The sequence below is a fragment of the Bufo bufo genome, chromosome 1, assembly GCF_905171765.1.
Source record: "Bufo bufo chromosome 1, aBufBuf1.1, whole genome shotgun sequence".
Lineage (NCBI taxonomy): Eukaryota > Metazoa > Chordata > Amphibia > Anura > Bufonidae > Bufo > Bufo bufo.
The window spans coordinates 514707184-514735040 of NC_053389.1; positions in this window are offsets into that span (position 1 = coordinate 514707184).

Sequence of the window (27857 nt, forward strand, 5' to 3'; positions counted from 1 at the left end):
ACCCGAATATGTAACAGACAGATTAGTGATTTTTTTTTTTTACCTGTCTACTAGGTAGAGCATGGGTATATCACACCCAAAAATTGGTGAATTTCACCCGAAAATGTAACAGACAAATTAATGAATTTTTTTAACCTGTCTACTGGGTATTGCACTGGTATATCACACCCAAATATTGGTGAATTTCACCCGAAAATGTAACAGTCAAATTAGTGATTTTTTTTTAACCTGTCTACTAGGTATAGTAGTGGTATATCACACCCAAAAATTGGTGAATTTCACCCGAAAATGTAATAGACAGATTAGTGTTTTTTTTTTAACCTGTCTACTAGGTAGAGCATGGGTATATCACACCCAAAAATTGGTGAATTTCATCCAAAAATGTAACAGACAAATTAGTGTTTTTTTTTTTTATCCTGTCTACTGGGTATAGCAGAGCTATATCACACCCAAAAATTGCTGAATTTCACCCGAAAATGTAACAGACAAATTTGTGATTTTTTTTACCTGTCTACTAGGTATAGCAGTGGTATATCACACCCAAAAATTGGTGAATTTCACCCGAAAATGTAATAGACAGATTAGTGTTTTTTTTTTACCTGTCTACTAGGTAGAGCATGGGTATATCACACCCAAAAATTGGTGAGTTTCACCCAAAAATGTAACAGACAAATTAGTGATTTATTTTTACCTGTCTACTAGGTATAGCAGTGGTATATCACACCCAAAAATTGGTGAATTTCACCCGAAAATGTAAGAGACAAATTATTGAATTCTTTTTTTACCTGTCTACTAGTTATAGCAGTGGTATATCACACCCAAAAATTGGTGAATTTCACCTGAAAATGTAACAGACAAATTAGTGATTTTTTTTTACATGTCTACTATGTAGAGCATGGGTATATCACACCCAAAAATTGGTGAATTTCACCCGAAAATGTAACAAACAAATTAGTGAATTTTTTTAACCTGTCTACTAGGTATAGCAGTGGTATATCACACCCAAAAATTTGTGAATTTCACCCGAATATGTAACAGACAGATTAGTGATTTTTTTTTTTTACCTGTCTACTAGGTAGAGCATGGGTATATCACACCCAAAAATTGGTGAATTTCACCCGAAAATGTAACAGACAAATTAATGAATTTTTTTAACCTGTCTACTGGGTATTGCACTGGTATATCACACCCAAATATTGGTGAATTTCACCCGAAAATGTAACAGTCAAATTAGTGATTTTTTTTTAACCTGTCTACTAGGTATAGTAGTGGTATATCACACCCAAAAATTGGTGAATTTCACCCGAAAATGTAATAGACAGATTAGTGTTTTTTTTTTAACCTGTCTACTAGGTAGAGCATGGGTATATCACACCCAAAAATTGGTGAATTTCATCCAAAAATGTAACAGACAAATTAGTGATTTTTTTTTTTATCCTGTCTACTGGGTATAGCAGAGCTATATCACACCCAAAAATTGCTGAATTTCACCCGAATATGTAACAGACAGATTAGTGATTTTTTTTTTTTACCTGTCTACTAGGTAGAGCATGGGTATATCACACCCAAAAATTGGTGAATTTCACCCGAAAATGTAACAGACAAATTAATGAATTTTTTTAACCTGTCTACTGGGTATTGCACTGGTATATCACACCCAAATATTGGTGAATTTCACCCGAAAATGTAACAGTCAAATTAGTGATTTTTTTTTAACCTGTCTACTAGGTATAGTAGTGGTATATCACACCCAAAAATTGCTGAATTTCACCCGAAAATGTAACAGACAAATTTGTGATTTTTTTTACCTGTCTACTAGGTATAGCAGTGGTATATCACACCCAAAAATTGGTGAATTTCACCCGAAAATGTAATAGACAGATTAGTGTTTTTTTTTTACCTGTCTACTAGGTAGAGCATGGGTATATCACACCCAGAAATTGGTGAGTTTCACCCAAAAATGTAACAGACAAATTAGTGATTTATTTTTACCTGTCTACTAGGTATAGCAGTGGTATATCACACCCAAAAATTGGTGAATTTCACCCGAAAATGTAAGAGACAAATTATTGAATTCTTTTTTTACCTGTCTACTAGTTATAGCAGTGGTATATCACACCCAAAAATTGGTGAATTTCACCTGAAAATGTAACAGACAAATTAGTGATTTTTTTTTACATGTCTACTATGTAGAGCATGGGTATATCACACCCAAAAATTGGTGAATTTCACCCGAAAATGTAACAGACAAATTAGTGAATTTTTTTAACCTGTCTACTAGGTATAGCAGTGGTATATCACACCCAAAAATTTGTGAATTTCACCCGAAAATGTAACAGACAGATTAGTGATTTTTTTTTTTTACCTGTCTACTAGGTAGAGCATGGGTATATCACACCCAAAAATTGGTGAATTTCACCCGAAAATGTGACAGACAAATTAATGAATTTTTTTAACCTGTCTACTGGGTATTGCACTGGTATATCACACCCAAATATTGGTGAATTTCACCCGAAAATGTAACAGTCAAATTAGTGATTTTTTTTTAACCTGTCTACTAGGTATAGTAGTGGTATATCACACCCAAAAATTTGTGAATTTCATCCAAAAATGTAACAGACAAATTAGTGATTTTTTTTTTTTATCCTGTCTACTGGGTATAGCAGAGCTATATCACACCCAAAAATTGCTGAATTTCACCCGAAAATGTAACAGACAAATTTGTGATTTTTTTTACCTGTCTACTAGGTATAGCAGTGGTATATCACACCCAAAAATTGGTGAATTTCACCCGAAAATGTAATAGACAGAGTAGTGTTTTTTTTTTACCTGTCTACTAGGTAGAGCATGGGTATATCACACCCAAAAATTGGTGAATTTCACCCGAAAATGTAACAGACAAATTTATGATTTTTTTTACCTATCTAGTATGTAGAGCAGTGTTATATCACACCCAAAATTGGTGAATTTCACCCGAAAGTTTAACAGACAAATTAGTGAAATTACATAAAATAAAATACATACAAATACAAAAAAAAATTGATTTATGAGGTGGAGGTCCATATGGAGAAGGAGTTTGAGGAGGCGGTGGATGTAGCATTGTAGGTGGAAGCAGCGATGGAGCAGGACAAGGTAGCCAACACTGGTTTTTGGTTTTAATTTAATTTTTTAATTAGGGTGCACTCCAAAAGAGTGTGAAATATCTAAAATACAAGAACGAGCAGCTGTAGTATAACAATGGCTGGTTAAGGCCGGTATAGATGTCAATTCGGCACAAGTTACGTACAAGTCCTGTGAGATCCATGCCTAGTTCATTTTAATGAACGTGAGCTTGTCCACATTGGCTGTGGACAGGCGGCTGCGCTTGTCTGTGATAACGCCCCCTGCAGTGCTAAACACACGTTCAGATAATACACTGGCTGCAGGGCAGGCCAGGACCTCCAAGGCGTAAAGGGCAAGCTCAGGCCATGTGCCCAATTTGGAGACCCAGAAGTTGAAGAAGGCAGACCCATCATTCAGTACGTGTAGGCGTGTGCACACGTACTGCTCCACCATGTTGGTGAAATGCTGCCTCCTGCTAAGATGTTCCATATCAGCTGGTGGTGCTGGTTGTTGTGGCGCGCTGACAAATCTTTTCCACATTTCTGCCAAGCTAACCCTTCCTTTTGAGGTGCTGGCGGTGCCCCAGCTGCGTTGGCGACCTCTTCCTCCTCTTCTGCCTTCGCCTTATGCTTCCACTGTGCCCCCGCTGTCATGTGGGAATGCCACCAGCAGCGCGTCTACCAGCGTGCGCTTGTACTCGCGCATCTTACGATCACGATCCAGTGAGGGAATTAAGGACGGTACGTTGTCCTTGTAACGGGGATCCAGCAGCGTGGCCATCCAATAATCAGCACAAGTTAGAATGTGGGCAACTCGGCGGTCGTTGCGGAGACTGCAGCATGTAATCGTTCATGTGTGCCAGGCTGCCCAGAGGCAATGAAAAGCTGTCGTCTTTGTCCTCTGTATCCCACCAGCCACGCACCAGTGATGGCCATGAGCTGCTCTGGGTGCCACCCTGCTGTGAACATGGTTCCTCCTCCTTCATCTCCTCCTCCTCATCCTCCACCTCCTCATCCTCCAGAATTGTGCCCTGGCTGGACAATTGTGTACCTGGATTTTGTTGGTGCAGGAACCCACCCTCGGAGCCACTTGTGAATGACTAACCAGAAACCCTATAAAATGATCCCTCTTCCTCCTCCTTCTCCTGTGCCACATCCTCTTCCATCATCGCCCAAAACGTTTTTTCAAGGAGGCATAGAAGTGGGATAGTAACGCTGAGAATGGCGTTATCGGCACTGGCCATGTTGGTGGAGTACTCGAAACAGCGCAACAAGGAACACAGGTCTCACATGGAGGCCCAGTCATTGTTGGTGAAGTGGTGCTGTTCCGCAGAGCGACTCACCCGTGCGTGCTGCAGCTGAAACTCCAGCACGTGCAAGGTGGAGTTCCACCTTGTGGGCACGTCGGATACGAGGCGGTGAGCAGGAAGGCCGAAATTACGCTGCAGCGCTGATAGGCGAGACGCAGCAGGGTGAGAACACCAAAAGCGCGCACAGACAGCCCGCACTTTATGAAGCAGCTCTGATATATCGGGGTAATTTTTAAGGAATCTCTGCACCATCAAATTCAGCAAGTGCGCCAGGCAAGGGATGTGCGTCAAACTGGCTAGTTCCAGAGCTACTACGAGATTTCGCCCATTATCACACACCACCAAGCCGGGCTTGAGGCTCACTGGCACCAACCACTCATCGGTCTATTGTTCAAGGCCTGTCCACAGCTCCTGCGTAGTGTGGGGTTTGTCCCCCAAACAGATAAGTTTTAAAACTGCCTGCTATTCGTTTACCCCTGGCTGTGCTGAAGTTAGTGGTGAAGGTGTTATGCTGACCAGATGAGGAGCCGGTAGAGGATGAGGAAGCGGAGAAGGAGGCAAACTGAAGTGCCTTGCACTCCTTGGTGGTGGAAGGACATGCGCCAAACTGCTATCCGCCTCAGGCACAGCCGCCACTGCATTTACCCAGTGCGCTGTTATGGAGATATAATGTCCCTGAACGTACTGGTCCACGTATCCGTAGTGCTGTGCATCTTGCCTCAGATTGCGTTGTGCAGTGCAAACCTGATTTTGGAAAAGTAGTGTAGTGACGGCTGGGCACGACGTACTGTGGGACAGCCACCGCCATAAGGCTTTTAAAACTCTCCGTCTCCACCAGTCAGAATGACAGCATTTCAAAGGCCAGTAATTTTGAAAAGCTGGCATTTAGGGCCAGGGATCGCGGGTGGGTAGGGGGGTACTTCCTCTTCCTCTCCAGTGTTTGGGAGATGGAGAGCTGAACGCTTCCGTGGGACATTGTGGAGATGCTTGGTGACCCAGATGGTGTTGTTGCTGGCAGATCCTCTGTTTGCAGGGTGGCAGGTGGCACTGTCACTCCAGAGGCTGAAGAAGAGGTCTAGACTGCAGCAGAAGAGGAAGCAGTAGGAGACAGAGATCTTTCTTTGTTTTTGAGGTGTCTACTCCTCTGCAGCTCGTGCTTTGCACTTAGATGCCTGGTAATGCAGGTTGTGCTCAGGTTGAGAATGTTTATGCCTCGCTTCAGGCTCTGATTGCACAGAGTGAAAACCACTCGTGTCTTGTCGTCAGCACATTGTTTGAAGAACTGCCATGCCAGGGAACTCCTTGGATCTAGCTTTGGTGTGCTCGGTCCCTTGTTGCGGTGAACAGTAGCAGGCGTACTGTCTATGGGATGGCCGCTCCGCTTTTGCACCCTGCTCCCTCTTCTGCTGTGCTAGTGGCTCTTTGCGACCACCGCCTCTTCCTCTGAACTACACAGGTCACTCACATGATTCACTGATTCCACGTGGGGTCGAGGACCTCATCGTCCTCCACATCATCTTCCACCCAGTCTTCACCCCTGCCCTCCTTGTTGGTCTGCACACTTTCGAAAACCACAGCAGTTGGCACCTGTGTTTCGTCATCATCTGAGACGTGCTGCGATGGTCTTCCTATGCAACAAAAGATAGATGGTGTAGCAGCAATAAGGGTATACCGGCCTTAATGTGGTGGTGCACGTGGTGTTGAACGTCAGTCTATAGCGTCCCTCCAAGTAAGCATCCAAAAATAGTAAAACCGCAGCACTCTTTAATCCCTTTATTCCATCAAATTTATGCGACGTTTCGACCTGGACGGTCTTTTTCAAGCAACTGATAATACATCATTACCAGACTTAAATACCCTCCTGCTAGGAGGAGCTAACACACATGTCAAAAAAACGTGTCAAGAAAACAACAATAATAAAACATGGAGCTGGCATATATGTCAGAAATAGTAATACATCATGGACACTTCTTGCAAATGTAGGGTTAAGAATCATGCCAAAATTTGTAAACATATATATAAGTAATAGTCATCACTTACTTTGGTAACCCTTGTGGACTGCTATGGGGGGGATAAAACAGGATAAGTATAGTGTAATAATCGGCATGTCTGTCCCTTGTGTCTGCGCAGGTGTGCAGATGCTTGCAGAGGCAGGGCGTGCGCCAAAAAACTTAGAGTCGCGGCGTCTCCTGGTGCCCAGTGCGCCTGCGCGTCAGAACGAGTCTCCTGGAGCCCAGTGCGCCTGCGCCTCGGAACGGGGCTCGCGTCTGCGCAGAGGACAGACAGCTGTGCGCAGGCGCGGACCCACGCCGGCGCACTAGTAGGCCGCTTTCCAATGTCCCACTGCACAGACGCCAATAGCGGAGCTCGCTGCAATGCGTTGTCAGCCGGCGTAATACCATCACATTAGATGCGTACTCCCCTAAGCGATATCTAGTGAGTCGTACTCATTGAATCGCATGAGGGCATGAGAGCACTAAGTCAGGGGTGTCAAGTGGGGCAATGCTTAATAATAATTACAGCATATGTAGGTTTATTTAAATAGGTGCCAGCAAAGTGTATTATGTATATATTTATACCATACAGCCTCTCTGGTACCCTGACCAGTGGGAGGAGAAAACTCCAATGAGGGCAATATAATAGTGTATCAATATAGTAGGGGGTGGGCAAAGGATATAAAGCATGGACAATGGTAGAACCACACAAGGGTATGCGGCTACCACACAGTCCTGACACATTCTACGCTTAGGGTCACATTGTGAGAGGGTCCAACCGGATAAACGGGAGGAAACCCCTTCTCACAGCCGTGCCAACCATTGCGTTTGGTAAACGTCGGCCCTTCCTTTAGTAGGGTGACTGTTTACCATGTACATCCATCCTTAGTGGGGGTACTGGTGTCCCATCCCTAGGTCCCCCATTACCTCCAGGGGTTGCCATTCATACCAGCCCTAGTACCCTCTACTGCAATGAAAACACATGCTACTCAAAATTTAGATGCAAAAAAATATATTTTGAGGGATGCATGTTTGCTGTCACCTAAATAAAAAACCAAGCTGTGTTTCAGGAGGGAAAAGTTCCAAACCTCAGTTAGAGCCAAAGATAACCCCAAACTCAGTCCCCTCATGTGATAATAGTCTGATAATGTGATCAAAATATATCTACCAACGTCCAACAAGTTGTTAAGAAGGGGGGGTCTCTGTCACTGTGTCCTTGCCCACCAGACGTCCACTCGGGGTCCAATCTGTTAAAAAAGACATAAATTAGTCTCTGAAATCATAACCAGCGGTTAGGTACAATACTTAAATGACATTGTGTAATATTCGATACAAAGGGCACAATATTCCTTCTGGATTATAGCCAATCCTGAAATCCCAATTTAAACCATTAGGTTCGAGCGTTTGGAGTTCAAAAATCCATTTTAATTCAAGTCTCTTGAGTTTCTTTTCCCTATCTCCTCCCCTTCTCTGTGGAGGTATACTGTCTATTATACGAAAGCGTAGTTGCGACACGTTATGTTTGAATTTTAGGAAATGTTCTGGTACCGGTGGTTCAATTTTTTGTGGTTCTTCATTCTTTTTCCCAGCGAGCAATTTGCGTATCAAGTAGAGGTGTTGGTTTAGTCTATTCCTCATTTCCTGTGTCGTTTCGCCCACATAAAGGAGCCCACAAGGGCACTGCAGAGTGTATATAACATAATCTGACTTGCAGGTGTAAAACCCTCTGATCGGGAATCTTTTGCCAGTTCTGGGATGTGCGAAACTGTCCCCCTTAAGCATACTGTTACAATTGCAACAGCTTAGGCACGGATAGCAGCCTTTCTTTTTTATCACAGGCCCTTCATAGCTTTTAGTGTCAGCCCTTATTAATCTGTCCCCTAGGTTCCGGGATCTCCTATAGGATAAGAGTGGTGCTGATTAGAATTTAGTTATATCCGGGAATGTCTCTTTGAGTATATGCCAATTGGACTTGAGGACTTGAACAATTCGTCTGCTTCGGGTGGTATGTGTAGAGACGAACGGTATCCTCTTTTTCTTGTTGAGTGCTCGTTTAGGGCCCAGTAGCTCTCTCCTTTTGTATGTTTGTACCCTTTCTTTATGTCTGTTGACCAGGCTTCTGGGGTATCCCTTTTCGTAGAATTTATGGCACATTTCATCTAGACGATGTTCTAAAGTATCGTCATCTGTGACAATGCGTTTAACCCTTAGCAGCTGGCTGTACGGTAAAGACTCCTTCATAAAATTTGGATAATCTCTCTGAAATAAAAGCATGTCATTTCTGTCTGTGGGTTTGACAAACAGGTCAGTTCTTAACTGGTTCCCAGCAATGTAAACCGTCGTATCCAAGAACTGTAGCTGTGTCTGTGAGGATACCAGAGTGAACTGTAATTCTTCAGGCGGGCACGGCTGTGAGAAGGGGTTTCCTCCCGTTTATCCGGTTGGACCCTCTCACAATGTGACCCTAAGCGTAGAATGTGTCAGGACTGTGTGGTAGCCGCATACCCCTGTGTGGTTCTACCATTGTCCCTGCTTTATATCCTTTGCCCACCCCCTTACTATATTGATACACTATTATATTGCCCACATTGGAGTTTTCTCCTCCCACTGGTCAGGGTACCAGAGAGAGCTGTATGGTATAAATATATACATAATACACTTTGCTGGCACCTATTTAAATAAACTTACATATGCTGTAATTATTATTATTGAGCATTGCCCCACTTGACACCCCTGACTTAGTGCTCTCATGCCCTCATGCGATTCAATGAGTACGACTCACTAGATATCGCTTAGGGGAGTACGCATCTAATGTGATGGTATTACGCCGGCTGACGACGCATTGCTGCGCATGCACGAGCTCCGCTATTGGCGTCTGCACAGTGGGACATTGGACAGCGGCCTACTAGTGCGCCGGCGTGGGTCCGCGCCTGCGCACAGCTGTCTGTCCTCTAGGCAGACGCGAGCCCCGTTCCGAGGCGCAGGCGCACTGGGCTCCAGGAGACTCGTTCTGACGCGCAGGCGCACTGGACACCAGGAGACGCAGCGACTCTAAGTTTTTGGGCGCGCGCCCTGCCTCTGCAAGCATCTGCACGCCTGCGCAGACACAAGGGACAGACATGCCGATTATTACACTATACTTATCCCGTTTTTTACCCCCACCAGCAGTCCACAAGGGTTACCAAAGTAAGTAAAGACTATTACTTATATATATATTTACAAATTTTGGCATGATTCTTATCCTTACATTTGCAAGAAGTGTGCATGATGTATTACTATTTCTGACATATATGCCAGCTCCATGTTTTATTATTGTTGTTTTCTTGACACGTTTTTTTGACATGTGTGTTAGCTCCACCTAGCAGGAGGGTATTTAAGTCTGGTAATGATGTACACTGCTCAAAAAAATAACACAATGTAACTCCAAGTCAATCACACTTCTGTGAAATCAAACTGTCCACTTAGGAAGCAACACTGAGTGACAATCAATTTCACATGCTGTTGTGCAAATGGGATAGACAACAGGTGGAAATTATAGGCAATTAGCAAGACACCCCAATAAAGGAGTGGTTCTGCAGGTGGTGACCACAGACCGATTCTCAGTTCCTATGCTTCCTGGCTGATGTTTTGGTCACTTTTGAATGCTGGCGGTGCTTTCACTCTAGTGGTAGCATGAGACGGAGTCTACAACCCACACAAGTGGCTCAGGTAGTGCAGCTTATCCAGGATGGCACATCAATGCGAGCTGTGGCAAGAAGGTTTGCTGTGTCTGTCAGCGTAGTGTCCAGAGCATGGAGGCGCTACCAGGAGACAGGCCAGTACATCAGGAGACGTGGAGGAGGCCGTAGGAGGGCAACAACCCAGCAGCAGGACCGCTACCTCCGCCTTTGCAAGGAGGAACAGGAGGAGCACTGCCAGAGCCCTGCAAAATGACCTCCAGCAGGCCACAAATGTGCATGTGTCTGCTCAAACGGTCAGAAACAGACTCCATGAGGGTGATATGAGGGACCGACGTCCACAGGTGGGGGTTGTGCTTACAGCCCAACACCGTGCAGGTCGTTTGGCATTTGCCAGAGAACACCAAGATTGGCAAATTCGCCACTGGCGCCCTGTGCTCTTCACAGATGAAAGCAGGTTCACACTGAGCACATGTGACAGACGTGACAGAGTCTGGAGACGCCGTGGAGAACGTTCTGCTGCCTGCAACATCCTCCAGCATGACCGGTTTGGCATTGGGTCAGTAATGGTGTAGGGTGGCATTTCTTTGGAGGGCCGCACAGCCCTCCATGTGCTCGCCAGAGGTAGCCTGACTGCCATTAGGTACCGAGATGATATCCTCAGACCCCTTGTGAGACCATATGCTGGTGCGGTTGGCCCTGGGTTCCTCCTAATGCAAGACAATGCTAGACCTCATGTGGCTGGAGTGTGTCAGCGGTTCCTGCAAGACGAAGGCATTTATGCTATGGACTGGCCCGCCCGTTCCCCAGACCTGAATCCAATTGAGCACATCTGGGACATCATGTCTCGCTCTATCCACCAACGTCACGTTGCACCACAGACTGTCCAGGAGTTGGCAGATGCTTTAGTCCAGGTCTCGGGGGAGATCCCTCAGGAAACCGTCCTCCACCTCATCAGGAGCATGCACAGGCATTGTAGGGAGGTCATACAGGCACGTGGAGGCCACACACACTACTGAGCCTCATTTTGACTTGTTTTAAGGACATTACATCAAAGTTGGATCAGCCTGTAGTGTGTTTTTCCACTTTAATTTTGAGTGTGACTCCAAATCCAGACCTCCATGCGTTGAAAAATTGGATTTCTATTTTTTTATTTTTGTGTGATTTTGTTGTCAGCACATTCAACTATGTAAAGAACAAAGTATTTTAGAAGAATATTGAATTAACTCAGATCTAGGATGTGTTATTTTTGTGTTCCCTTTATTTTTTTGAGCAGTGTATTATCAGTTGCTTGAAAAAGACCGTACAGGTCGAAACGTTGCATGAATTTGATGGAATAAAGGGATTAAAGAGACAAGAGAGTGCTGCGGTTTTACTATTTTTGGGTCCTCCTATGTTCTCATCTTGAAACATAAGTGGTTGGGCATTGGTGCACTCAATCTCTTCCACTTCTGGGGCAGGGCTAGGTGGATGGCCCTGGGAAACCCTGCTAACAGAGTCATCATAAAGCAGAAGAGACTGGAGGCTTAGACTGCTTGGCTGATTTGCAAGGGGGTGAGGTGAAAGACTGATGGACATCGGCTGTAGGTACCAACTCTGATCTTTCAGTAGGAGACTGGGTGGGAGACAATGTGAAGGAACTGGAGGCACTGTCAGAAACCCAATCTTCTATCACCTGTACTTGTTCTGGCCTCACTATTCATAGAGTGGCATTAGGCCCGACCAAATACCGCTGAATGTTCTGTCACCTACACGCACCTGAGGAAGGTGTTTCACTTGTGCGTGTAGCTGGCACAGATCTACCACGTCCTATTGCAGGAGCTCCACCAGCAGCACCACGAATGGGGCCACATCCCTTATTTGACGCTCTCTTCATATTTCTCAAATTTAGGATCTTGCCCAAAATGGGTGTTTTTTTTAATACCAGAATAGCACAGCAGTATTTAAAGCGTATATCTCACACGTACAGATGCAGACAAGGCTGCAAATTAAGAATTTTGCCCTAAAGGGTGTTTTTTTAATAGCAGAATAGAACAACAGTATCTAAAGGGTGTATCGCACAATGACATATGCAACAAAGGCTTCAAAATTAAGATTTTTGACCTAAATGTGTGTTTTTTTAATACCAGAATATGACAGCAGTATATAACGCTTGAATTTAACATGTACAGATGCAGACAAGGCCACAAATTAAGTATTTTGCCCAAAATGGGTGTTTTTTTAATAGCAGAATAGAACAACAGTATCTAAAGGGAGTATCTCAAAATGACATATGCAGCAAAGAGTGCAAAATTAAGTTTTTTGCCCCAAATGGGTGTTTTTTTAATAGCAGAATAGAACAACAGTATCTAAAGGGTGTATCTCACACGTACAGGTGCAGACAAGGCTGCAAAATTGAGATTTTTTCCGTAAATGTGTGTTTTTTTAATACCAGAATATGACAGCAGCATATAACGTTTGAATTTCACACGTACAGATGCAGGCAAGGCCGCAAATGACGTATTTTGCCCAAAATGGGTGTCCATTTAATACCAGAATATGACAGCAGTATGTAAAGGGTGAATCTCACAATGACAAATGCAGCAAAGGCTGCAAAATTATTATTTTTTGCCCTAAATGTGTGTTTTTTTTAAATAGCAGATTAGAACAACAGTATCTAAAGGGAGTATCTCACATGTACAGATGCAGACAAGGCCACAAATTAAGTATTTTGCCCAAAATTGGTGTTTTTTTAATACCAGAATAGCACAGCAGTATTTAAAGCGTATATCTCACACGTACAGATGCAGACAAGGCCGCAAATTAAGAATTTTGCCCTAAAGGGTGTTTTTTTTAATAGCAGAATAGAACAACAGTATCTAAAGGTTGTATTGCACAATGACATATGCAACAATGGCTTTGAATTAAGATTTTTGACCTAAATGTGGGTTTTTTTTAATACCAGAATATGACAGCAGTATATAACGCTTGAATTTCACACGTACAGATGCAGACAAGGCTGCAAATTAAGTATTTTGGCCAAAATGGGTGTGTTTTTTTAATACCAGAATATGACAGCATTATATAACACTTGAATTTCACACGTACAGATGCAGACAAGGCCGCAAATGACGTATTTTGCCCAAAATGGGTGTCTATTTAATACCAAAATATGACAGCAGTATGTAAAGGGTGTATCTCACAATGACAGATGCAGCAAAGGCTGCAAAATTATATTTTTTGCCCTAAATGTGTGTTTTTTTTAAATAGCAGATTAGAACAACAGTATCTGAAGGGAGTATCTCACATGTACAGATGCAGACAAGGCCACAAATTAATTTTTTTGCCCAAAATGTGTGTTTCTTTAATACCAGAATATGACAGCAGTATATAACGCTTGAATTTCACACGCACAGATGCAGCAAGGGCTGTAAAATTGTGTATTTTGCCCAAAAAGGGTGTTTTTTAAAACCCAGAAAATTATAACTGTATTTCTAGCTTAAATTGCACACTGACTAATGCGGCAGAGGCCGCAGATGGAGGGCATTGCAAAAAATGGGTGTTTTTTAAAACCCAGAGAATTATTGAAGTAATTAAAGCTTGTTTTAACAATAACAGATGCAGCAAAGGCTGCAATATCAACCCCTAAGGGACCGGGCTAATTTTCACCTTAAGGACCAGGCCATTTTTTGCAAATCTGACCAGTGTCACTTTATGTGATGATAACTTTAAAACACTTTTAATTATCCAGGCCATTCTGAGATTGTTTTTTCGTCACATGTTGTACTTCATGACATTGGTAAAATGAAGTAAAAAAAATATCATTTTTATTTATAAAAAAATACCAAATTTACCAAAATTTTGGAAAAATTTGAAAATTTCCAAGTTTCAATTTCTCTACTTCTATAATACATAGTAATACCTACAAAAATTGTTATTACTTTACATTCCCCATATGTCTACTTCATGATTGGGTCATTTTGGGAATGCCATTTTTGTTTTTGGGGACGTTACAAAGCTTAGAAGTTTAGAAGCAAATTTTTAGGGACCAGTTCAGGTCTGAAGTCACTTTGTGAGGCTTACGAAATAGAAACCACACAAAAATGACCCCATTCTAGAAACTAAGCCCCTCAAGGTATTCAAAACTGATCTTACAAACATCGTTAACCCTTTAGGTATTCAACAAGAGTTAATGGCAAATGGAGATAACATTTCAGAATTTAGATTTTTGGGCAAATTTTCCATTTTAATAATTTTTTTCCAGTTACAAAGCAAGGGTTAACAGCCAAACAAAATGCTATATTTATTTCCCCGATTCTGTAGTTTGCAGAAACACCCCATATGTGGCCGTAAACTACTGTAAGGCCCCTTTCACACGAGCGAGTTTTCCGCGCGGATGCGTTGCGGGAGGTGAACGCACAGCATCCGCACGGAATCCTGACCCATTCATTTCTATTGGGCTGTTCACATGTGCGGTGATTTTCACGCATCACTTGTGCGTTGCGTGAAAATCGCAGCATGCTCCTCTTTGTGCGTTTTTCATGTAACGCAAGCCCCATAGAAATGAATGGGGTTGCGTGAAAATTGCAAGCATCCGCAAGCAAGTGCTGATGCGGTGCGATTTTCACGCATGGTTGCTAGGAGACGATCAGGATGGAGACCCGATCATTATTATTTTCCCTTATAACATGGTTATAAGGGAAAATAATAGCATCCTGAATACATGTGATGACGTCACTCCGGTCATCACATGATACGTCACATGATCTTTTACCATGGTGAATCACCATGGTAAAAGATGATGTGACGTACCATGTGATGACCGGAGTGACGTCATCCAAGGTCCTTGACCTATAATTAATGCTCACCACAGGTCCTATTCAGTAAAGGGGACAGAAGGAGATGCCGGCATCGCAAACAAGTGGACTAAGGTGAGTTAAATGATTTTTTATTTTATTTTAACCCCTCCAGCGCTGTTTTACTTAGCATTCTGTATTCAGAATGCTATTATTTTCCCTTATAACCATGTTATAAGGGAAAATAATAATGATCGGGTCTCCATCCTGATCGTCTCCTAGCAACCATGCGTGAAAATCGCACCGCATCAGCACTTGCTTGCGGATGCTTGCGATTTTCACGCAACCCCCTTCATTTCTATGGGGCTTGCGTTACATGAAAAACCATGTTATAAGAGAAAATAATACAATCTACAGAACACCGATCCCAAGCCCGAACTTCTGTGAAGAAGTTCGGGTTTGGGTACCAAACATGTGCGATTTTTCTCACGTGAGTGCAAAACGCATTACAATGTTTTGCACTCGCGCGGAAAAATTGCGGGTGTTCCCGCAACGCACCCGCACATTTTCCCACCACGCCCGTGTGAAAGAGGCCTAAGGGTACACAGTAGGGCGTAGAGGGAAAGGTGCGCCGTGTAGTTTTTGGAAGGCAGATTTTGCTGGACTGATTTATTTACCCCATGTCCCATTTGAAGTTCCTCCTGATGCACCCCTAGAGTAGAAACTCCTTAAAAGTGACCCCATCTAAGAAACTACACCCCTCAAGGTATCCAAAACTGATTTTACAAACTTTGTTACCCCTTAAGTGTTGCACAAGAGTTATTGGCAAATGGAGATAAATTTTGAGAATTTCAATTTTTTTTGCACGTTTTCCATTTTAATCTATTTTTTCCAGTAACAAAGCAAGGGTTAACAGCCAAACAAAATGCTATATTTATTGCCCCGATTCTGTAGTTTGCAAAAAAAAAAATAATGTATGTGGCCGTAAACTACTGTACGGGCACATAGTAGGGCATAGAGGGAAAGGTGCTCCTCGTGGTTTTTGGAAGGCAGATTTTGTTGGACTGGTTTATTTACACCATGTCCTATTTGAAGCCCCCCTGATGCACCCCTAGAGTAGAAACTCCATAAAAGTGACCCCATTTTCGAAACTACGGGATAAGGTGGCAGTATTGTTGGGACTATTTTTAGGGTACATATGATTTTTTGTTTATCTATATTCAATTTAATTAAGTATTTAAAGCTTGTTTTAACAATAACAGATGCAGCAAAGGCTGCAATATTAAGTACTTTGCCCAAAAAGGGTGTTTTTTTTTTAAAATAACAGAATATGACAGCAGTATATAACGCTTGTATTTCACACTGACTGATGCAGCAAAGGCTGCAATATTAAGTACGTTGCCCAAAAAGGGTATTTTTTTTAATAACAGAATATGACAGCAGTATGTAACGCTTGAATTTCACACGCACAGATGCAGCAAGGGCTATAAAATTGTGTATTTTGCCCAAAAAGGGTGTTTTTTAAAACCCGGAAAATTAAAGCTGTATTTCTAGCTTAAATTGCACACTGAGTAATGCGGCAGAGGGCCCAGATGGAGGGTATTGCAAAAAAATTGGTGTTTTTTGAAACCCAGAAAATTATTGAAGTATTTCAAGCTTGTTTTAACAATAACAGATGCAGCAAAGACTGCAATATTAAGTACTTTGCCCAAAATGGGTGTTTTTTTTTTACTAACAGAATATGACAGAAGTATATAATGCTTGTTTTTTACACGTACAGATGCAGCAAGGGCTGTAAAATTGAGTATTTTGCCCATGAAGGGTGTTTTTTAAAACCCAGAAAAATAAAACTGTATTTCTAGCTTAAATTGCACACTGACTAATGCGGCAGAGGCCCAAGATGGAGGTTATTGCCAAAAATTTGTGTTTTTTAAAAGCCAGAAAATTATTGAAGTATTTCTAGCTTAAATTGCACACTGACTAATGCTGTAAAGGCACCAGATGTAGGACATTGCCAAAAATTTGGTTTTTTTTATAACCCAGATTATTATTGCAGTATTTCAAGCTTGGATTTCAATGTCACAAAAGCAAATATGCAGTGCTGGTGCACTGAGATTGCATAAAATGGCCACCGCCGCCCACCTAACTAACAGACGGATAAAAGTTTTTTTTCTCTGTCACTGGGCTCAGGGCAGGGTAAAGTGATTGTGCACTGCACCCACACAACTAAATCTATGTAGATCGCTAAGTTCAATTGCAGTTCTTATTAAAGTTTCTTTCCTATTATCTCCTTCACAGCAGCAGCATCCTCTCCCTACACTAGTAACAGCAGAGTGACGTGCAGCGCTACGTGACTCCAGCTTATATAGAAGCTGGGTCACATGCTGCACTGGCCAATCACAGCCATGCTATTAGTAGGCATGGCTGTGATGGCTTCTAAGGGCACAGAGTTAAACGCTTGCTGATTGGCTGCTCTGCAGCCTTTCAAAAAGTGCCAAGAAATCGCTGAACACCGAACCCGAACCTTTACTGAAATGTTGGGTTTCGGGTCCGGGGTCCAAAAATCCTAAAGTTTGGTACGAACCTGAACTTCCATACCCTGAGAGCCATAGTTTTTTCAGTTTTTGGGCGATTGTCTTAGGTAGGTATCATTTTTGCGCAATGAGATGACTATTTTGTGGTGCATGTGATTTTTTGATCGCTTCTTATTACACTTTTTGTGATATCAGGTGACAAAAAATGGCTTTGTTGACCCCGTTTATTTTTTTATGGTGTTCACCTGAGGGGTTTGGTCATGTGATATTTTTATTATTATATTATATTTTTTTATTCATTTAAGTTTTACACAGTAGTATCATTTTTACACAGTAGTATCATTTTTGAAACAAAAAAAAATCATGTTTTAGTGTCTCCATACTCTGAGAGCCATAGTTTTTTCAGTTTTTGGGTGATTGTCTTAGGTAGGTATCATTTTTTCGAGATGAGATGACGGTTTGATTGGTACTATTTTGTGGTGCAGATAACTTTTTGGTCGCTTGTTATTACACTTTTTGTGATATAAGGTGACAAAAAATGGCTTTTTTGACACCGTTTTTATTTTATATTTTTTTACAGTGTTTACCTGAGGGGTTAGGTCATGTGGTATTTTTATAGAGCAGGTTGTTACGGACGTGGCAATATCTAATATGTTTAAATTATGTTTTATTGTCTCCATAGTCTGTAAGCCATAGTTTATTGATTTTTCGGGCGATTGTATTAGGTAGGGGCTAATTTTTTGCGGGATGAGGTGATGGTTAGATTGGTACTATTTCAGGGGGGCATACACCTTTTTGATCGCTTGTTGTTGCACTTTTAGTGATGTGAGGTGACCAAAAAATGATTTTTTTTAGCACAGTTTTTATTTTTTATTTTTTGATGGTGTTCACCTTAGATCATGTGATATTTTTATAGAGCCGGTCGATACGGACATGGCGATACCTAATATGTCTACTGTTCCTTTTTTTCCCCTATTTTTTTTTTTATTTACTTTTATTAGGGAAAAGGAAACTTTGAATTTTTTTTATAAAACTTTATTTTTGAAACTTTTTTTTTTTTTTTTTTTTTTGCCCCACTCTGGGACTTCAACTTTTGAGGGGCTGATCCTCTTTACAATGCATCACAATACTTCTGTATTGTGATGCATTGGCTGTAAGTGTATTACCATTTTAATACACTTACAGCCTGCTTGCCTGTGAGATCCAGGGGGCTGGATCTCACAGGCTAAGAGGGAAATCAGCCATGATGCCTAAGGAAGGCATCGGGCTGCCTTCCCTGCCATCAGTTCCCCGTCACAGCAGCGCGGGAATCCAATGGCTGCTTCCTCCCTCCCCTTACATCGCACATGCTGCGGTCAGTGCGGACTGCGCCACATCAATGTTTAATGCGCTGTAAATAGCATCAGCCATTTTGGATTCTGCCATTTTCCTGTGTACTTAGGGCAGGGAGAGACGTCAGCAGGAGCTAGGAACAGTGCTAGGAAAACGTAATTGTGCTAAAAAAAACTATTTACAAGTGCAGGGAAAGATTAATCAAGGTGTAGAGAAAGGATAGGAAGGAATCATTCCATAACATTTATGTTGAACAGGGTTCAGTAGAGGAGGTTACAGCCTGGGTAATAGGAACAATCCTATTACACCTTGCTACACTGACTGGGGATCCAAATTGCCATTTTACAGCTCTGTAATTTCAGCAAAACGTTTTTAGGGTGCAAGTGCTGTTTGATTCAGGCATTAACAGGGTTTAATACAAGGAAATAGTTATACGTCTTATTTGCCCTTGTGCGGTGCAGTTATATGTTCTAAAGCTTTTTTGGGCTTATTAAAAGGGCCTATTAGCCATTGTGTGGTGAAGTGCTAAAATTACAGCCCTTTTTGCCATTTATTAGTGGCAAAAGTAAAATATTTTTGCCGTTCAGCGGTGTAGTTATATGTACTAAAGGCTTTTGTTGTGTGTATTAGTGTAAAAAGTAAAAATATATTTGCCATTCAGCGGTGCAGTTATATGTTCTAAAGCCTTTTGTGGCATGTATTAGTAGCAAAATAAAAATATATTTGCCATTCAACGGTGCAGTTATATGTTCTAAAGCCTTTTTTTGGCATGTATTAGTGGAAAAAGAAAATAATATATTTGCCGTTCAGTGGTGCAGTTATATGTTGTGAAGCCGTTTTTGCGTGTATTGGTGGAACAAAAAAAGTATTTGCCATTAAAAGTATTTGAAGTGAGAAAATTACAGCCCTTTTTGGTGTGTATTAGTGGCAAAAAATATATTTGCCGTTCAGCGGTGAAGTTCCATTGTACTACAGCCATTTATAGGGTGTATTAATAGGATAGATACATACGTCCTATTAGCCGTTCTGTGGTGAATTGTGATTGTTATATTTATTTTTTGGGGGTGTAGATTAGAGATGGCCTTGCGGTTCACCCGGCGTTCGTTACACGGCGAACTATGCGCGTTCGCCGAACATAAGAACATATGGCGATATTCGCGCCCGCCATATTCTTTTACATTTTGAAGAACTTTGACCCATGACACATCCATCAGGTGGTACAGGGCAGCCAATTGAGACGTTTCAGCACATGGACACATCCCCTACCCTCTAAAAAAAAAAACGAGCAGGCAGACATTTTACATTCAGTCTTTTGCCAGTGTAGGGAGAGGTTTCTGTGTGGAGCAGGGACAGACTGTTAGGGACACAAAACGCTAGCTAATAGGGCCACAAAAGTCCTTTTAAGGACTGTTATAGGTGTGCTATCGATAGGTGTGACTTACTGAGAGGTGTAATATACTTATAATATACTTTCTAACATAGAAAGTTCATTATAGTGCAATTGTATCATTCAGCAGTTGTGTGCGGTTCTGCTGTGATACTGCAGCCACACAGATTGCCAAACGCTATTGGAACAAATAATATCTACTTGTGTGATTTACCAGTTGCCCCCCCAAAAAAACTGATTGAGGCAGGGATGTTATATACCAATAATATACTTTCTATATAGTGCATTTAGGTAGTGAAGCATTTGTTTGCGGTTTTGCTGCGTTACCGCATCTACACAGAGTGCCAAACGCTATTGGAACCGGTAATTTCTACTGGTGTGATTTACCAGTTGCCCTCCAAAAAAATTGCTGTGATGTCACAAGTTCTCACAACAATACTTAGTGCACCAATCACTAATATCTCATGAGACCTTATAAAATGTGAAATTGAAGTGAAGTTGAAGTGAAAAAAAATAATCGCATCATTAGGGATTTTCGCAATGGCGCTTTTTTTTTGCATATACAGCGATTGTTCTAACATGCATGTGAAATGTAATCAAATACACTGCTTTAATGTCCATTTATTTACAGTAATCATAAATTCTTCCTCAACATCGCGAAAATTGTTGCAAACCATGTTTTCTGATCGCATCCAACTTCGGTCTGGTGGAAACCAGTTGCTGTAGTAGGCCGCATCTATTTTGCGCATGCGCATACCCAAAAATTACATTGCCAATATTTCGCATAGAAAAAAATTATGAATGGAAATCACAAATGTGAATAATACATCTGGTATGTCACTGTCCATGTTGTGGGACTATTTGTGCACTTCTAGTAAGTATTTGGTGGCTGCAAATATGACCTGAAGGTGTTCCAGGTTCACCTACCTTTAAAGTGAATCGCATTTGCGCAATCGTGTTTGCGAACCGCCCCGGCCGATGTTCGTCCATCACTACTGGAGATGTGGCGCCTAGATCTCACGGCCACATGAGCCCTGTGAGGGCTGAACTGGAGGAGGATGTCATTGGAGCACAAGCAATGTGTAGCTAAATGGGTGTTTTTTCTACACAGGTGACAGGAAAGGAGGAGCAAGCAGAGGAACTACAGGGTGATGAGGAAGATGAGGCAGAGGACCCAGACACACCATGGCAGTATGCAGTGGAGATGGAGGCAGGGAGTCCCTCCGAGTCACTTGTGCAAATGACTTCATGCAACCTCTTTTGTTTGCGTAGTGACAGCCGAATTGTCACCATTCAGCAGAGGGATGACTTCTGGCTCGCCACCTTGTTGGACCCTCGCTACCAGTCCAAAATGGGGGCCTTTTTTACACCTGCTGAGAGGGAGGACAAACTGAACTACTATAGAGACATTCTATGTAGTCAGTTGGCAGCTGCCTATGTGCGCCATTGCCCATCCTCGCGCAGGTCTGACCGGGGGGCCCTCTGCGATCACGTTCCACTGCCATGGCTGCTGGAGGGGGGGGGGGGGCAGGAGCAGTACCAGCTTTATCAGCAGCAACTGAAGTCTAGAGTCGCTGTTGAGCAGTTTTATTCACCCTCCTACTGAAGAAACTACTCACCAGCAGCAGCAGGTAGGCATAGAGAGAACATGAACTAGCAGGTGGTGGCATACTTGGACAGCACCCTAGATCATCCATGGTGCCACACCAACACTTTGACAAAAGAGACCGGTTTCTTCTGGCTACCTGCCTCAGCTATTATTCTAATGCTGCCACCCGCCTGATGCCACACATCTGATGCCAAGTGCTCCTTCTTTCACCCACCATCTTCAGCGGGTAATGGTATTGCCACCCACCTCCACACTATGTCACCTTTAGTTAATCATATGATTATGGCCAAAATATTACTCGTCAGACTGGGCACTGGGGATGGAATCTCAAATAACCGTCAATGATGAAGCTATATTAAGGTTGGGGCTCCAAAAGCCTCTCGGCCTCTTCCTCCCCCTCTAGAGAAACAGGGCCACCTTGTCCCCACAAAGTGAGGATGTGGCAGCACCACCACCACCACCAGCAGTGTCACCGAGCATCTCCACACTGCCCCATAGAAGCGTTCAGCTGTATATCCCTTAAATACAGGAGAAAAATAGGAAGTACCCCCTTGCCATCTGCGAGCCCTGGCCCTGAATACCAGCATTTTAAAATTCCTGGTGTTTAAAATGCTACCATTACGTCTGGTGGAAACAGACAGTTTTAAAACCTTATGGCGGTGGCTGTCCCACAGTACGTGGCTCTCAGCTGTCACTACTTTTCCAAGCCGGGCCATCCCTACCCTGCACAAACAAGTGGCAGAAAAAATCAGGTGTGCTCTGCGCAGCGGCATCAATGGCAAGGTCCACATAACCACTGATATGTGGAACAGTAAACACGGGCAGTAAGCATGTTATATCTCCCTAACTGCCCACTGGGTAAATGTAGTGTCAGCTGGGACTGAGCTGAGACTTCAGCACAGCCAGGGGGAAATAACAGCAGGCTGTTCTGAAACTCATCTGTTTAGGGGAAAGAAAAAAAAAACGCTCAGGAGCTGTGGACGGGCATAGAAGAACAGAGCGAGTACATGCTGCAGTGCCTGCACAATGACCGCCGAGTTGCTCTGATTGTTACCAGTGCTAATTACTGGGTGGCCACCCTGCTGGATACCCTCTACAAGTACAATGTGCAGTTCTTATTTCTGTCACTGGAGCGTGATCGGAAGATGCCTGAATGCAAGCGCACGCTGGTTGATGCACTACTGACGTCGTTCCCACCTGACAGTGAGGGCTCAGTTGAAGCACAAGACGGAGGAGGAGGAAGAAGTCGCCAACGCAGCTTGGGCACCAAAATCACATCAGAAGGAAGGGTTAGCATGGTCGAAATATGGAAAACCTTTGTTAGCACACCACAACTTCCAGCACCATCATCTGATACGGACCATATTAGCAGGAGGTAGCGTTTGGTGTCTGCACGTACTGTCTGAAGGGTCTGCCCAATTTAATTTCTGGGTCTCAAAATTGGACACATGGCCTGAGCTTGCCCTTTATGCCATGGAGGTGCTGGCCTTCCCTGCGGCAAGTGTATTGCCCGAACATGTGTTTTAGCACTGCAGAGGGTGTGATCATGGACAGCCACATCCTCCTGTCCACAGCCAACATGGATAAGCTCACGTTTGTATACCGGCCACAGCGCACCCAGCCATTGTTATACTCCAGCTCACTATGTTTGTTCTGTTTGCCATTTCCCAATGTTTTAGGTCATCTCCAAATAAAAAATAAAGAAATAAAAATGAAAGAAAAAAAAGAAAATTTAAAACAAAACACAAAAACAGTGTTGGCTACCTCCTCCATCACCTCTTCCACCTACACTGCCACATCCACAGCCTCCTCAACCTCCTACTCCACTTGAACCTCCACCTCCTGGTTCAAGATTTTTTTTTCTATTCTATGTTATTTTAAGTTCTTTCATTATCCACATTTATTTGCAGGGCAATTGTCCTGCTTTTGCCCCAATTTTCTTCCTTTTGGAGCCCTCTAGCCCTTACTATCGCTATTTTACAACCATTTTACAGCACCAAAGTTCTGGTCCCCATTGACTTCAATAGGTTTCAGGTCTTGGGTCAAGTTCTAGTCATGTTCGGGTACCCGAACCGAGCTTTGAACTAAAGTTCGGCCAAACCCGTCAAACCCGAACATCCACGTGTCTGCTTATCCCTAGTCTATACCACTTCACCTACTCATTTATGACCTCACTATGCTGACAGAGGAGAGGAGCAGGGAAGCTGCTGAGCATTCTGATCCACTGAGTGCAGGAAAAATGTCACCAGAGTTTCAACTAGAGGAGAAACAACAAGGGGTACTACTAGAGAAGAGAATGTACATAGAAAACCTAACAATGTTTTGATTACATAGATATACACTCACCTAAAGAATTATTAGGAACACCATACTAATACGGTGTTGGACCCCCTTTTGCCTTCAGAACTGCCTTAATTCTACGTGGCATTGATTCAACAAGGTGCTGATAGCATTCTTTAGAAATGTTGGCCCATATTGATAGGATAGCATCTTGCAGTTGATGGAGATTTGAGGGATGCACATCCAGGGCACGAAGCTCCCGTTCCATCACATCCCAAAGATGCTCTATTGGGTTGAGATCTGGTGACCGTGGGGGCCATTTTAGTACAGTGAACTCATTGTCATGTTCAAGAAACCAATTTGAAATGATTCGAGCTTTGTGACATGGTGCATTATCCTGCTGGAAGTAGCCATCAGAGGATGGATACATGTTCTTATTCTGTTTACGCCAAATTCGGAATCTACCATTTGAATGTCTCAACAGAAATCGAGACTCATCAGACCAGGCAACATTTTTCCAGTCTTCAACAGTCCAATTTTGGTGAGCTCGTGCAAATTGTAGCCTCTTTTTCCTATTTGTAGAGGAGATGAGTGGTACCCGGTGGGGTCTTCTGCTGTTGTAGCCTATCCGCCTCAAGGTTGGGCGTGTTGTGGCTTCACAAATGCTTTGCTGCATACCTCGGTTGTAACGAGTGGTTATTTCAGTCAACATTGCTCTTCTACCAGCTTGAATCAGCCGGCCCATTCTCCTCTGACCTCTAGCATCCACAAGGCATTTTTGCCCACAGGACTGCCGCATACTGGATGTTTTTCCCTTTTCACACCATTCTTTGTAAACCCTAGAAATGGTTGTGCGTGAAAATCCCAGTTACTGATCAGATTGTGAAATACTCAGACCGGCCCGTCTGGCACCAACAACCATGCCACGCTCAAAATTGCTTAAATCACCTTTCTTTCCCATTCTGACATTCAGTTTGGAGTTTAGGAGATTGTCTCGACCAGGACCACCCGCCTAGATGCATTGAAGCAACTGCCATGTGATTGGTTGACTAGATAATTGCATTAATGAGAAATAGAACAGGTGTTCCTAATAATTTTTTAGGTGAGTGTACTTTCAATACTTTTGAAATGTATAACAGAATAGATGAAGTATAAATGGCGCAGCAGATGAATTGTCACATCATTGTCTAGTAATACTTTACGGGGATAACCCATTTAACACTAACTTTGGCATTGTAAATTGAATGTTGCTTCTCTTTATGATGATCAAAGGAATATTGTAACTTGAAATATACCATTATAACCAATGTAATCTAAAGGAGAACTGTAATTGCTTACATTTTTATATAAAGATATAATTGATAGAATGTTCCCATATTTCTTTTTTTTTCCCTATGTTTAGGGAGCTAACATTAATGTGGTAGAAATAAATGCCCTTGCATTCCAAGGCACATGGTATAAATTGCCCTGGCCTAAATAAATTGATTTGCATACAATATGCAAAACAATCTTGCAGGATTTTTTCTCTCGTTTCCAGATACAAACTAATAAAAATATAACTATATTTAGAACATGTTTTCTTTATGTTCAAATTGATAATTTTACAAATATTCTAGAGATTTTATTTTCATTAATCATTTCATGAGCTATAGATAATTTATCTTAGAAGCTGTCAAAAAATCCAAAAGGGTAAATTACTCTAGAGGTCTCGGTGCCCTTATACTGTATAAAATTGACCCGTTATCTGTTTGCCATTTTTGTATACTAGACATTGCTTACTTAACAAGAAACCAAATTATTGTGACTCTTGGAAGGTCCTTTGATACTAGTTTTGACATTCTGCCTGAAAAATGACCCTTATTATGGAGCCTATGACAAGCTCTCAGTGTTCTGATTTATGGATGCAGTACAAGAGATATCTAGTATTAGAGCTCCCCCTACATAGGACAAGGAAATATACTGAAGAACACAATGTTTTTCTTTACCAAAACTGAACATTTTTATAACCAGCGGATTTCATGCAAATATACAGGTATTAGTAAATTATATTGATAAAGGAGGTTATCATTATTGTGAAAACAATTCATTAGTTTCTATTTGCAAAATATGTCTGTTATGATATTTAAGAACAGATGATATCCAGATTACAAAAATGGATACCTATAAAACATGAACCTAACAGAATATGAAAATCAATGAAATTGTAAATAAAGGGCCATTGCACCACACCAAACTATTTATGTTATCAAATATTTCTGGGTCTAATAAATGTCATTCAAAAAAATACAATTAATAATCAAAATCGATATCGGACTGACCCAGAGGGATGCTGCTGAATCAAACATCAAACCAAGTTTAGGCCAGGGAGTGGTGAATACAACTGAAGTAACTCACTTTCCTTTCCCTGCTTCAGAAACTACCCACCACACTGGTTTCTGATGAAGGTAGGAGATACAATGAATTCTGAATTAGGTGATTGCCCACCACACTTGGTCCTAATCGAGGTGGAAGGTCCAGTAAACTCTGGATCATGTGACCACCTGCCACACTGGTTCCTGTCCAAGGTGGGGGTAGTTAAATCTGGATCATGTGACCATCTTGTCATCAGGTCCTCACAGGCTAACCTACACAATATGGTGCTTGGCTATTGTAGCCTGAAATATGTATAGCTGTCCATACACATGACAGCTCAGTTCTTCAGCTTGGTTTATGTGTTGATGTACATATTTTTCAGCCAAGGATGTATGATCATTAGCTTGAACTAAGGATAAGTGAAACAGTTCATAACTAATTTATTATGAATTTCACAAAAATGTGTCCGTCTAAAGAGCTCAAAGCTTTTCAGGTTCACTTCAGATGACTCCAGTAAAACGGTGCTCATTTTGCTGCACATGTTGGTGGGAAAAACCACAAGGAAGGAAAAAGAAGGATGCCCACATGATGCTGGGAGGAAGTTCAGTGGAAGGTTTGCTCACAGCCTGGATCAACCAATCAGTGGCATAGCAGGCAGGGACATACCTGTGCCAACTCAGCAGAACATCATTCTTTATTGAGCCCCTAATGAGTGTGGATGAGTGTATGCAATGCCTCAAAGAAACTTATCCTAATATGTAGAATGCAGAATGAAGCGTCTTTTCTAGGGTAACAGGAAAAGTGTAGGGTAAGAATAGAAATAAATAATTGAGTAGAATACTAGGGACTTTGTTCAGGGAAAGCAGTTTGAAGGAGTGAGGGGCTGGGGCATAGTGCTTAATAATACAGCTGCTGCAGGACTTCATTCGTGCTGTTGTGTTCTGTTGTGTGCTACAAAACTAGTTATTATTTGAACAGAGAGCTGTCTGTTTCCCAAAAACCTAGTTTCTACATATTATTATTGCCAGTACAGCACCCCAATAGCATTCTTCTGCTTAGGGAGGAGGGAGAGGGGGAGAGAAAATGCAAAAATTCATAAAAAAAAGGATACTAGTGGGTGTTATATTATAATTTTCAGTGCTATTGGAACAACTCTGGTTTGGGTTAGTGGATTCGGATTTGTCCTATTTGGATTAATCCAAACCTTTTTTGTGTTTACATTAACTATAACGAGTTCCCAATTGCTGTTTTCACTACGCATTGTGTTTTTTATGCAGCATTATCCGGACATAGGGGAAATTAATCTTTCCATTTGCACAGTAAACTTGTGTTAAAAAAAGTCAAAATTTTTGGTCCTCACAGTATTTTCACAAAATGTTGCTACTATGTGTTTTAAACTGGATAGACAAGTGGGTGTGGTCAACTATGTTAATTAGTTGCACTCCATTTTTAGCAACTTAAACTTTTTAAAAAGTAACAAAAACGTGCAATTCACTAAGGGGTGGT